Source organism: Squalius cephalus, assembly GCF_949319135.1.
Source record: "Squalius cephalus genome assembly, chromosome: 13".
Taxonomy (NCBI): domain Eukaryota; kingdom Metazoa; phylum Chordata; class Actinopteri; order Cypriniformes; family Leuciscidae; genus Squalius; species Squalius cephalus.
The window spans coordinates 9,065,383-9,078,850 of record NC_137134.1 but is presented as its reverse complement, the minus strand read 5'-3'; positions in this window follow the sequence as shown (position 1 = coordinate 9,078,850).

The window sequence follows — 13,468 nt, the reverse complement described above, 5'->3', positions numbered from 1 at the left end:
ATTGCTAAATCACATAAAAGCAAGTCTAAAAAAAATAGTTTTAAGCAAGGATTTAAAAGCCCTAAAAGATTCAGCATGTCTAATCTCATATGGAAAAGAATTCCAGAGTTTTGGAGCAAGGGAAGAAAAAGCCCGGTCACCCATAGAGCGCAAGCGAGTTGAGGGAACAGTCAGAAGGCCAGAGTCAGAGGAACGGAGATCACGCCTTGGAGTATACACAGTTAAAAGTTCAGATAGATACTGGGGTGCTAGGCCATGCAAAGCCTTATAAGCAAGTATTTTAAAATCTATTCGAAACCTGACAGGGAGCCAGTAAAGGGAAAATAGGGGTGATGTGCTCTCTAATCCTGGTTCCTGTCAGGATTCTAGCAGCTGAATTTTGGACATATCAATACGAGAGAAAACGAATGTATTGATCAATTTTTCTGCCACAGTAAATGATAACATGGGACGCAATCTAGCAATATTTCTGAGATAAAAAAATTACGTTTTAACAGTGTTCTGGACATGAGGGTCAAATGTTAAATGAGCGTCAAAGATCACCCCCCAAGTTTCTTAATTTTGTTTGGAATTCCACATCAGAGCCATGTTTGGGGAGGTTTTGGAGTAGTCCTACTATGATATTAGACTACATAGCCTATAATAAAATGAATTTTCAAACCTGAACCAAACATATTTTTATTCAAAGATCAACAGTCTGCCATTAATATTTAGTCTGCCACAAAAAAACAACATTAAAATCATGAACTCAAATGTCATTGTGACAAAAAAAAAAAAAAAATAGACTGTTGAAACAGTGCGTAAATCAGATATTTCAGGCTATAGTCTAACGCTAGTAAGCCTTATGCAAAAAGTATTATTATGACGAAATTGTCGGTCATTAAATAAGAAAACTAAATAATTGTGTAGATGATTTGCTTTGTGTAACCCAACATCAGACATTAGGCCGAAGTTTTTTTTTTGCACACAGTGCCGCGACCAATCAATCATTCCTTTACGACTGGCTGCCTGCACATTCACTGTACTCGCGGCTGCGACAACTCGCGCTCGCTTATCAATGCATTTTAATTCGCGCCTATGGTATCTTTGTAGAACTTCAAAAAAAGAAAAAAAAAAGATGCTGCAGCCAATGAGCAGTCGGCGGGGGCTGGCTGCAGGAAGAGTCAACCTCCACGGACAGTTTTTAATGTTTTATCAGACAATAACTACTCAAGAATTTGCTTTAGTATAATTTTCGGGACAATTAGGGCTGGATTCGGGATTCGGGACAACAGCTTAGATTTCGGGACTGTCCCGAATTTTTCGGGACGTCTGGTCACCCTACCCTCGTCTGCCCACGCCTGAGGGCTATTCAGGTGAGCCTGAATACTGTAGAGCTTTTCTCACGAGATGTCCCATGCACTTCGCATTGCAGCCACGGACCTTTAACAGTGAACAGTCTAAAGTGGCGTTTGTATTGACTCTACTGTCGGGGAAGGCGGCTCTCTGGGGAACGGCGGTGTGGGAGAATCAAGATGTCTGTTGCGCCTAGTTCCAGGCACTCTCCACGGAGATGAGAAGAGTTTTTGATCGAGCGGTAGCGGGTAAGGTGGCGGCCAGATTACTCGCAGATCTACGCCAAGGTGATGGCTTGGTGTCGGATTACTCGATCCAGTTCCGCACCCTGGCCGCAGAGTGCCATTGGAACGAGGAGGCGCAGTGGGATATGTTCCTGCATGGGCTGGCTGACCGCGTTCAAAAGGAGATTTACATCTTGGACCTTCCCAGAACCCTGAATGGCCTGGAGGAGCTTGTGCTGAGGGTCGATGCCTGTCTAAATCGTGTGACTCATTGTGCACGTCCGAGACGACCCCAGTACTACACAGACCCACGGACCAACGGCGGGAACGCGGTCAGCCCAGTTTTCGACCACGAGCCCATGCAGGTAGGGAGAGCTCGGCTTTCCCGGGAGGAGAGGGAAAGGCGGAGATCCCAAGGACTCTGCCTGTACTGTGGTAAGGCTGGCCACTTTCTCTATTCCTGCCCGGTAAAAGAGCAAGCCCGGTAGTAAGTATGAGGCTACTATCGGGTAGGATCTCCGCCAAGAAGACCTCATCACCATCATCGACCCTCCTCCCGGTAAGACTGAGATGGGCAACCTCCACACACAACACTCAAACACTACTGGATCCGGGAGCAGAGGGTAATTTTAAGGACTTCAGACTCGCACTCAAACTCCAGATTCCCATCACCTCTCTCACGCACAAGATATCTGTCAACGCACTCAATGGACAAGAACTTCCCAGGATTTCTCACTCTACTGAACCCATCACACTCATCTTGTCTGTCAATCACACTGAAATAATATCCTTCCTCCTCATGGACTCACCATTAGCACCGGTGGTTCTGGGGCACCCATGGCTCACTCAACACAACCCTCGAGTCGACTGGTGCAATAATTCCATTTCCACATGGAGTAACCACTGTCATGAGTCATGTTTGCTGTCTGCCTGTTCGTCTGTGTCTGGTTCTGTGTTTCAGAAGGAGGCAGCGGATTTGTCTAACGTGCCCGCAGAGTACCTCGACCTGAAGGAGGTGTTCAGTAAGTCTCGTGCTGCTTCTCTTCCTCCGCATCGTCCCTATGACTGTGCTATAGATTTACTGCCAGGTAAGTCTCCGCCTAAGGGCAAACTTTACTCTCTTTCTGTTCCTGAGAGGGAGGCCATAGAGAAATATATTTCTGATTCTCTAGCATCTGGGTTCATTCAGCCTTCCCCTTCTCCTGCGGGGGCGGGGTTCTTTTTTGTTGGAAAGAAGGATGGTTCTCTGCGACCTTGTATTGATTACCGAGAGCTGAATAACATCACGGTAAAGGATACTTATCCTTTGCTGTTGATGTCTTCAGCTTTCGAGAGGTTGCAGGGAGCATCCATTTTCACAAAATTGGACTTACATAACGCTTATCATTTGGTTCGCATCAGGAAGGGGGATGAATGGAAAACCACGTTTAATACCCCTAGGGGGCACTTTGAATACTTGGTCATGCCTTTCGGTCTTTCCAACTCCCCAGCGGTTTTCCAGGCACTCGTCAATGACGTGTTGAGAGACATGGTAGATCAGTTCATATATGTTTTCCTGGATGACATATTGATTTTTTCTTCGTCTCTCCAGGAACACGTTCAACATGTCAGACGAGTGCTTCAGAGGTTGCTAGAGAATGTGCTTTTTGTCAAGGCGGAGAAATGCGTTTTTCATGCACAGTCTGTTTCTTTCCTAGGGTACATCATCTCCTCTGAGGGAGTGCGCATGGATCCTGACAAGGTTAATGCGATGATGGATTGGCCAAGTCTAGATTCCTGAAAGGCCCTACAGCGGTTTCTGGGGTTCGCCAATTTCTATCGCGGTTCATTCGCAACTTCAGCCAATTAGCCGCACCTCTGACTGCCTTGACCTCCCCCAGAACTACGTTCATGTGGTCCAATACTGCGGAGGCAGTATTCGTCAACCTCAAAAGCCGTTTCATTTCGGCTCCCATTCTTGTCACCCCTGATCCCACACGTCAGTTCGTGGTGGAGGTCGACGCGTCAGAGGTGGGGGTAGGTGCAGTTCTTTCCCAACGCGCTTCCTCAGACGACAAGATGCATCCCTGCGCGTTTTTTTCCCATCGCTTATCGCCTTCCGAACGTAACTATGACATTGGTTAGCATTGGAGGAGCGGCGTCATTGGTTAGAGGGGTCGGGGGTACCTTTTATCGTTTGGACCGATCATAAGAACCTTGAATATATTAGATCTGCTAAAAGACTCCAGGCAGGCTCGGTGGGCACTTTTTTTCTGACCTTTTGATTTTGTTCTCTCGTACCGCCCGGGTTCCAAAAACATCAAACCCGACGCTTTATCTCGTATTTTTGATCCATCCGAACGTCCGGTTACTCCCAAGTGCATTTTACCTGAGAAAGTAGTTATCTCCACACTCACATAGGAGGTTGAGTCGAAGGTCAAGACAGCCTTAGAAGGGGTAACGCCTCCGCCCGGTTGCCCACCGAGTCGTTTGTTTGTTCCGGAGGGGTTACGGTCAGACGTAATTCGATGGGGTCATTGCTCCAACGTGGCTTGTCAACATGGATGTTAAAGTCCCCAAGGATAAGTGTTCTCTCAAACTTAAGGCATATTGACACCAAATCAGCAAATTCAGATAAAAAGAGATTATTTGTCTTAGGAGGCCTGTAAACTGTTACAATGACAGTAGTGACTGGTGCAGTGACACTCAGAGTCAAACATTCGAAAGAATAAAACTGCGGTGTAGCCACTTGACTTATTTTTAAACGTTGATTAAACAATACAATGATGCCCCCACCCCTACCAGAGGTTCGTGGGGTATCAAATAGACCATAACCAGTGGGGGTAAGTTCATTGAACAGAAGTCCATCAGATTGACTGTGCCATGTTTCTGTGAGGCACACCAGGTCGAGTTCTTTTTCAGCGATAATATCCGATAAAATAAGAGACTTATTGTTCACAGAACGTGCATTAAAGAGTGCCGATTTCATCAGACAGGGTACTGTAGACGCTAATAACGGTTGCTCTACAAGTTGAAGCGCTGACAAGTTGTTAAAGTTGGCGCCAGCACGTGCCAATCGATGCGCTTTGCGTTGAAGTGACGGCTCCAGGATGTTGTCCGATGAGGCGTGTATAAACCCACGTAACATAGTAATAACATAGTTGCAAGGTTGTGAATGTATTTGTCAAGTATTTTTTGATGCATTTACCCCCAACCACGCCCCCACCCCTTAACCACGCATCCCCACACCACGCCCACGTCCTGTTTTCTAAAAACTAAAATATGGTCACCCTATTAAAATGCAGCTCTGCATTACGCCGATGAGGGGAACTTCCAAAGCACCAAGAGTCATAACCGTGACTCAATAGACACTGAAGACAATCACAGTAAACAGGAGAACATGGGAAAGGAGCGGCAGCCAAGACGCGCCAGCTTTCCCTTTCAGACCAGAGTAACCGGAACCGGATGACACGTCTTTGCCTCCTTCCAGGTGGTGATAGACTTCCGTAGGAAGAGGACTTACCTTCCTTTAACCACAATCTTTTCTAAATCTCAGATCCATTTACAAGATGTTTCACTCTAGATTCTGAGCCCTCCATTGTACGGATTCTGCACTATTGAAGGATGTTTTTGCAATCAAATTTTTATTGAGTTAAAGAATGTTAATGTACAGAGACAATGTACAGAGTTAATGTAATAAACATCACTCTCAACACTTTTTTCTAAATTACCCTCTCACATTCCTAAGGCGACTATACCCCCCACCCCATCTCCCAAAAGTACATTCAGAACATACATAAATAGTCTAAGAAAAGTGCAAATCAAAATCCAAATACAATAAATAAAGATAGGAAAAAGTAGGAACATGAGACATAGATCTTACAACCGCTCCTTAATTTTTGAAATTGCATCTAGCCATGCTGAGATAGTCCTCTGAGAGGCTTCATATAACCTTGCCACTGAGAGCTCAATGTTCGCAATGTCCAAGAAAGAATGCATCCAGTGAGTCCACGCTAGAGAGTGATTAGGTTTCCAGCGCAAGGCAAGCTTTTTCTTGCCATCTGTAAGTCCACAGAAAAACTACTTTTTCTGAGTTAGAGAGAGAGTGTAAGAGGAATCATCCCTTAGAAACAAAAGTCTCAGACAGCATGATACCTTAAATTCCAAAATGTCCTTTAGCATTGTGGAAACCTGTCTCCAAAACTTGTTGACTTCTAGGCAATCCCAAAACACGTGCATATGTGTGCCTATGCACCCAATTGAGCAAAAGCTTCCTTAAATGACACTTCTTCAGAGTGAGATACATCCTATGAATCATCTTGAAATGATTAGGGTTTTTAGAGACATGTTTGAGGTTGGCCCATATTGAGTCCCAACATACGTCATTACTTCCAAAAACAACAGGTACAATGAAGAAACCATACCCCTTGTGAAGTACTGAAGGAAGATATATGAAGTAAGCAACTTATGCAAAGTAAGAGCCCCAAGGAACCCCATTTGCACACATGATGTTTTATTAACAAAGTTAGGGAGGAGCACGTTCAGATAATTAACACAAGTGGAGAGCACTCAGCAATCAATGGTAAGAGGTATATATACATTCAGCAGTCTTACCTCAATCCATTGACAGTTTTGCAGCATCCCCCACCACCCTTTCTCCATGCTTCTAGTCCTAAACACTTACATACGGGGGTGTACTCTGGGTTCAGGCCGAACTCCGAGCTCGGAGCCCTCCCCCCGGACAGCACGCCAAATACACATTAAACTTTATCCCCTCAAATTGTATGTAAATGTGAACTCGTGAAATGGCAGATCTCAGGCACAGATAAAAGAAAAATGAAGTGCCTGGTAAATTATATTCTGCACGTACATCATTAAACAATCGTAAACCTTTGTCACCAAAAGCATCGGCTTAAACATTAATCCCTCTATCACTCCAGTCTTTGAAAATAAAAGGTTTATTATCCAAAAGAAGACTATGATTACGAAATAATGGAGAATGAGAATGCCATTTATGGTCATCATGGGAAACTTTTGAAGCCGCCCGACAGGTAGATATGCTATTATTGGGCCAAAACGCTGTTTTGCACTCTTCAAATGAGTGTTGCAATAAATCAAATCCTGGAGTCTATAAGGTAAAGCCAGATTAAATTAAATCGGTTGCCAAGATACAACAGAGCCCAGGACTCAACCATATTGTAAGAGGTCATAATGTAAAAGCCCAATGATAAAGCCTAAAGTCCGGTAGTGCAAGTCCACCAGCATCCTTGCAACGCTGCAGTGTTGAATACTTTATATGGGGAGACTTGCCATTCCATATGAACTGTTCTATTGAAGGATTGATGTATTATCCTCAGTGACATTACTTAACATCTTCAGCTTAAACTTGTGTTCAGAATATGGATGTACTGCTGTCCCTTACGAAAAATAAGTTTATTCAAGTGTGCTATTAGTATACTTCTTTTAAACTAAAAATAAGAAAGTATACTTTCAGTCTACTTTATATGTAATTCTCAGGAATATACTTAAAATTGCACTTAAGTATATTTGACGTATATTGACAGAAAAGTCTAAGTCTATTTGGCCTATAGTTGTACTCAATCTCTTGATCGAGATTTACTTAAAGGTATTCTAAGTAAACTTGGCTTGTAGTTGTGTTTAATCTTTTGATTGAGCAGCCTCATTAAATACTTTAAATTGAATACTTTTTTTCACATAGTTTTACATACTGTCTTATAAATGTACATTGTTTGAAAATATTGATTTATAAAGAAAACGTCTCGGGTTACGACTGTAACCCTTGTTCAATGAGAAGGGAATGAGGCACTGCGTCGACTACGACACTTTGGGGAAAACGCATCTGAAGTATGAATGAAACTAATCCAATCCAATGCTGCGTCATGATGTAACATGTGACGGCATACACAGAAGCTACAAAGGGACGCCGGCACACAACAGAGTTAGCTTCTGCGATGAAGCAAGTCACTCCCAGGCAGGGGAAGGCGTGGCGGAGGGACGCAGTATCTCGTTCCCTTCTCAGGGAACAGAGGTTACAGTCGTAACCCGAGACGTTCCCTTTCAAGGGAACTCGAACTGCGTCGACTACGACACTTTGGGGAATGAGTACCCACTATGCCACAATGAGCCCTGCCTGTCCCAGTGTGAAGCTGCACACAGGCACACTTGATGAGAGCACTAGAGTGCCTGGCGTAGAAGGAATGTCCAGGCTATAGAATCTGATAAAAGTATGAGGGGTGGCCCGTCCTGCTGCATCGTACACTTATGGGTTTGGGGCCCCTGAAAAGAGGGCTTTAGAGGATGCCATGCCTCTGGTTGAATGAGCCCTCATGGCCAAAAGTGAAGGCAAGCTACGCACCTGATAGGCCATAGAGATAGCCTGAACGACCCAGTTACTGATGGTCTGTTTGGATGCGGGAAGCCCCTTCTTGGGCGACCCGAAGCACACTAGCAACTGGTCTGACTTCCGCAATGAAGAAGACCTCTGGACATAAATCTTGAGAGCTCTGACAGGGCAGAGCAAATTAAGTCTTTCTTCATCCGCCGTCACCTGAGGTGGAGGATGAAAAGCCTGCAGAACCGTAGGCCGTGCCACATTAGATGGCACTTTAGGCACATAGCCCGGCCTGGGATGCAAGATAGCCTTAATGTCGCCTGGAGCAAACTCCTTAGATCTATCATGACAAACCAATTCTCAGATTTCTCACGATGATGGCAATAGTAAGTATCTTGAACCTGAATCTCCTCAGAGACCGATTCAAATGCCTTAGATCTAAATTTGGAGCAACCCTCCATCCTTCTTGGGAACTATGAAGTAGCGGCTGTAGAACCCTATGGCCTCCTTTACCAGCAGGAAGTTTAATTCCTGCTCCAATACCCGACCCTGCATGGGTCAACTGCAGTCCACACCAACCCGTTGAATTTCAGTGGGTGGAATCGAACTGCAGCCTGTAACCCTTCTCTATTGTGCGCAGGACCCAAGGAGAAATATTTGGCAGGTCTTGCCATGCTTTGAAATATTCTACTAAGGGAACCAACCTCTCGAGACTGATTATTCGAGATTCGTTCTCGATCCCCTGAAGCGGCTCTCCGGCAGTGTTTGATCGAAACGATTCTCAATGTACGGACGCGAGCGCCGTCTGGCCGCAAGCCTGTGGGGCAGACAGAGCAGCGTGCGTTCGCTGGAAACCGATGTGTCTCGAAGTGCACTTAATGGTGGGATAAAGACATCGATTTCCTCTTTCGGTTTCGTTCTCGACACCCTGAAGCAGAGAACCGGCAGGGAATAATCGAAAACAGTTTCCGATGTGCGGACGCGAACACTGCCTGGCCGCAAACCTTTGGGGCGGACACTGCAGCGTGCATTCGCTGAAAACCGATGTGTCCCGAAGCGCACTTGACGCTGGATACAAACATCGATTTCCTGAGGGCTCCGCGGAGGAGCGATTCTCGCTCGTACCTCCACGGGGGGGACAGCCCTATTTTCGTCTCGTTTTCGATACCCTGCAGCGGAGGACCGGCAGGAAAAAATTATCGACTTATCGACTTATCGAATTATCGATCGAATCCTATCATATCTTCGAAACCGTTAGACCGATCGAGACGAAACCACCGTAGGAATTTTGGAAACATAGGTCATTGGATAATATGGTAATACCCAAATGTCAAAATTTTTATAGTAAGTGGCAATAAAATCCAATCAAAGTCACCCACGGGTCATTTTTTATGCTTTCATGCATATAAATGTTTATAACTCTAAATCAAAATGAGATATTTTCACCACATTTGACACACATGTATGGGCTCACTCTGAGAACTGCCGTGGAACTGCACCACTTGGTGGCGCTATAATAGAACAAAACAAGGACATTGCCATTAATTACAATATAATAGCATGATATTAAATGCTACACTTTACGAATGCATTGTGGCTCTTCAGCTATCAGGTTAACCATAAGCTACATTAGCATTAAGATAGCTTAGCATGCTAATCTGGTTAACATGCTTTTGCGTGCTAATTCTTACACTGAAGCCTCTCCTCGGCAGATTGGAAAGTAAGCGTCAACTGAGTGGTGCAAGCTGCTAAACCACGTGCCACGAGAAAATGATTCTCACTTGAATTATGGAACATCGGCATCTTGGTGAATGCATGTCTTCCCAGTGGCGCGACGAGATAAGTGACAGACATCTGATCCAGAGATAATGGGTTCGAGTTCCGTGTGGCACGACTTTAGAAAAATTGTGTGGAATATTGTGTCATTTCGATTCCTTTATTATTCAAGCATTGTACTAATCTTTCTTTCTATTGGATTAGAAATAAGTATGTTTTTGTTCATTCTATGTTCATTCTCATCTGAACTTCTGTTCATTTTGAGTTTGTTTTCATCTGTACTTCTGAACCAGCTGTTTTATCATGTATATACAATTTCTGCTGTTTTTTTTTTTTTTTTGCTTGGCCCCGTATTGCTGCTTGCAGCTATATTTTTATTTTTTTATTTTAAATTGATACTTTTATTCAGCAAGGATGTATTAAATTGATAAAAAGTGATAGTAAAGACAGCAATTTCTATTTTAATTAAATGCTGATCTTTTTTTTTTTTTTTTTTTTTTTTTTACTTTTATTCTTCAATGAATCCTGAAAAAAGTATCACAGGTTCCAAAACAAAACTGTTTCCAACATTGATAATAAATCAGCATATTAGAGTGATTTCTGAAGGATCATGTGACACTGAAGACTGCAGTAATGAGACTGAAAATGCAGCTTTGCATCAGAGAAATATATTATATTTTAAAGGATATTAAAATAGAAAACCATTATTTTAAATTGTAATAATTGTAAATGTTTTTTTCTGTATTTGTGATCAATTAAATGCAGGCTTGATGTGCATAAAAGACTTAAAAAAACATAAAAAAATAGTAATGTCCAAATTTGTTGACCGATACTGTACATACTATTATATATACTATTGTTGCATAATTATCAAAAATGTTAGAATAATAAAGTCCTTTCATGTCACCATTTTGCGTGTTGTTGTCAGCCTACACTTCACATAATATACCTGTAGGTGGTGCCTGGGCTTCATTTAACCAACTATGATAGTTTGATCAAATGGTAAATGGTGTATCAATATACATAGACTAAATACAAGTGACTTAGATACTACTTAGCATTAATGTGACTTTTGGTACTTTTGTGAAGTGCTTTGTAGTCAAATAACATCCATTGTTTCAACAACACTGATTCAGATCACTTCATAAATGTAAATTCATCCGTCCATGTCATTTTCATATGATTTATGGAAAATTACCACTCAACTTCACATTGTTCAATGAAATTTGAACATGTTGTGCCAGATGATGATTGCTCTGTGTATTATGACAAACAGGCATCAATGAATTATGTAATATTTTAAATGCATTCATATTACATGGATTTTTAATTGAATCGACACACTACCTACAGCACTCACTGAAAGAACTATATTTGGCTCAAGAGCATCGGTTCCCGAGCAGACTGTGAAATATCTACGTTTACACTAGTGCATTTTCGTTTTAAAACGCATAACTTTTGCTACGGTTACGCCTGCCGTCCACACACTACTCCGGAGTTTAATACCCTCGAAAATGTAGACTGACCCCTTCAGTCAGTCAAGTCCGACTCACACAAGTGACGCAACCCATAGCAACGTGTCGGCAACGACACCTCAGACTGACAGATACGTAAAAATAAACGTGAATTTAGGCTACTTTAGTTTTGTACACATTGCCATGTTAATTATAATCAAATGCATTTTGATTTATTTACCACAATATTTTCATTGATATCTGTTTGAGAGGGGCACTTTTGATTGATTTTGACCCCATAGGAGGTAAATAGGTGAGGAAGCACGACCTGGTCATCAGGTTCCTCGGCGGGGCGAGAAGGTTAAATCCTCCTCGCCCTCACTCCATATCCTCTTGGGATTTGTCTCTGATGCTGAGAGCACTCCAGAACGCCCCATTTGAGCCTTTGCAGTCAGCTGAGTTGAAAGTTCTGTCAATGAAGACATTTCTCCTGGTTGCATTGGCCTCCATTAAGAGGGTAGGGGACCTTTAAACATTTTCAGTTGACGATTCGTGCCTGGAATTCGGGCCGACTGACTCTCACGTGATCCTGAGACAAACCCGGCCTGGGTTTGTGCCCAAGGTTCCCACAGAAGGGAAAGGCTGTCTCCAGGCAGAGGATGGCCCACTGGATAGTGGATGCCATCGTCTTGGCCTACCAAGCCCCAGGCGTGCCCTGCCCGCTCGGGTTGAGAGCTCACTCTACTAGAAGTGTTGCATCCTCCTGGGCGCTGACACGCTGCACCTTGCGGACAAATATCTGTTGAGCTGCAGGCTGGACGACACCTAACATGTTCGCTAGATTCTATAGCCTTCTTGTAGAGCCCTAGTGGTGTAGTCCATGTGTGCAGTTCCACATTTACCTCCCTGCAGGATGAGTCCACCTGAGCAGAAAGATGTAACACTGGTTCTGAAGAGCAAGATGCGGAGGTTGCAGCAAGCTCTGGCAGGATTGTATCTCCTTTAAAGGGGGGGTGAAATGCTCATTTTCACTCAATCTCCTGTTAATCTTGAGTACCTATAGAGTAGTAGTGCATCCTTCATATCTCCAAAAAGTCTTTAGTTTTATTATATTTATAAAGGAAAGATAGGCTGTACCGAGTCTTTCCGGAAAAAAGCGAGCGGCTGAAGGCGGGCCGTGTGGGCGGAGCTAAAGCTGTGCTAACGCGCCGAGCTAACAACACAGACATTTGAAGCAGTTTTACTCACCGCCCGGTTCCAACGCACGACCGCGAACCTTTTTCATTGTGACTGCTCGATCCTTAAGCATTAGACGATCTGCAAATCCGTCGATCTGGGCTTTGTTTATTAGACAATCATCGTCGAAATGCAGGGAACAAACAGTCTTGCACAACCTCCGTTGATGCTCTGGAAAAACAAACTCCATCCACTGGTCCCTTAACGCTGGGTTCTTTGGGAATCTGTGCAGGGTTGTCTTGCCCTAGCAACCAAAAACCCACTTCTTTGGTGACACTGACTTCCCTAAGGCCATAGCGCTTTGATGGGCGTACTGCTTTCGCTCTCTTGCTCTGGTCTACGGTTGCCGCGCGCCCGCGATCTTACCGGAGAAGTGCCCTTAGGACCCGTATAAGGAAATTCCGCTACATCTGATGTCACACATGCCCATACTCGAAAAAAAACTTTCCGAAACTTGTGACAAACCGGAAGGAGCATTTTTGGAACAGAAATACTCCTTCAAACGTACAATTTAATTTTTTAAACTTTGTCCATGTTTAGCATGGGAATCCAACTCTTTAACAGTGTAAAAAACTCAGTATGCATGAAATAGCACATTAGCACTTTAATGCACAGTTTCAGAGCTGTTATGAGATCCATGCCCATTAATGCAGTTCCTTTGTCCACTACATAGAAGTTCACAGAGCATTTGCGGCAGTTTTTTATTACTGTTGCATGCAAGCAGCCAATCACATTAATTAGAGTTCGCGAGTCAGTGATTAAGCACGCTGCAGGTGGCTTTAGAGGTACTTCCCCAAAGTAATCATCAACCATGCTCTTAGGCAGAACTGAGACAGAAGCACCAGTGTCAACAGTCAGTGTAACAGGCCTCTGAATCGCACCAGCTTTGACTTGAACAGTACAGTGCCGTTTAGTGCTTACATTCTTATCTTGTAGTAACACAACAGTAGTGTGTACGTAGGCATTACTACTTCATGCACTACAGACACGTGCAAAATGTCCTTTTTTCTTGCAATTTTTACAGGGTTACCTTGACTGCTGGACATTCTACTGCATTTGCAAGATGTTTATCTTATCCGCAGCGAAAGCAGGTACGTATATTTCTATTGCAG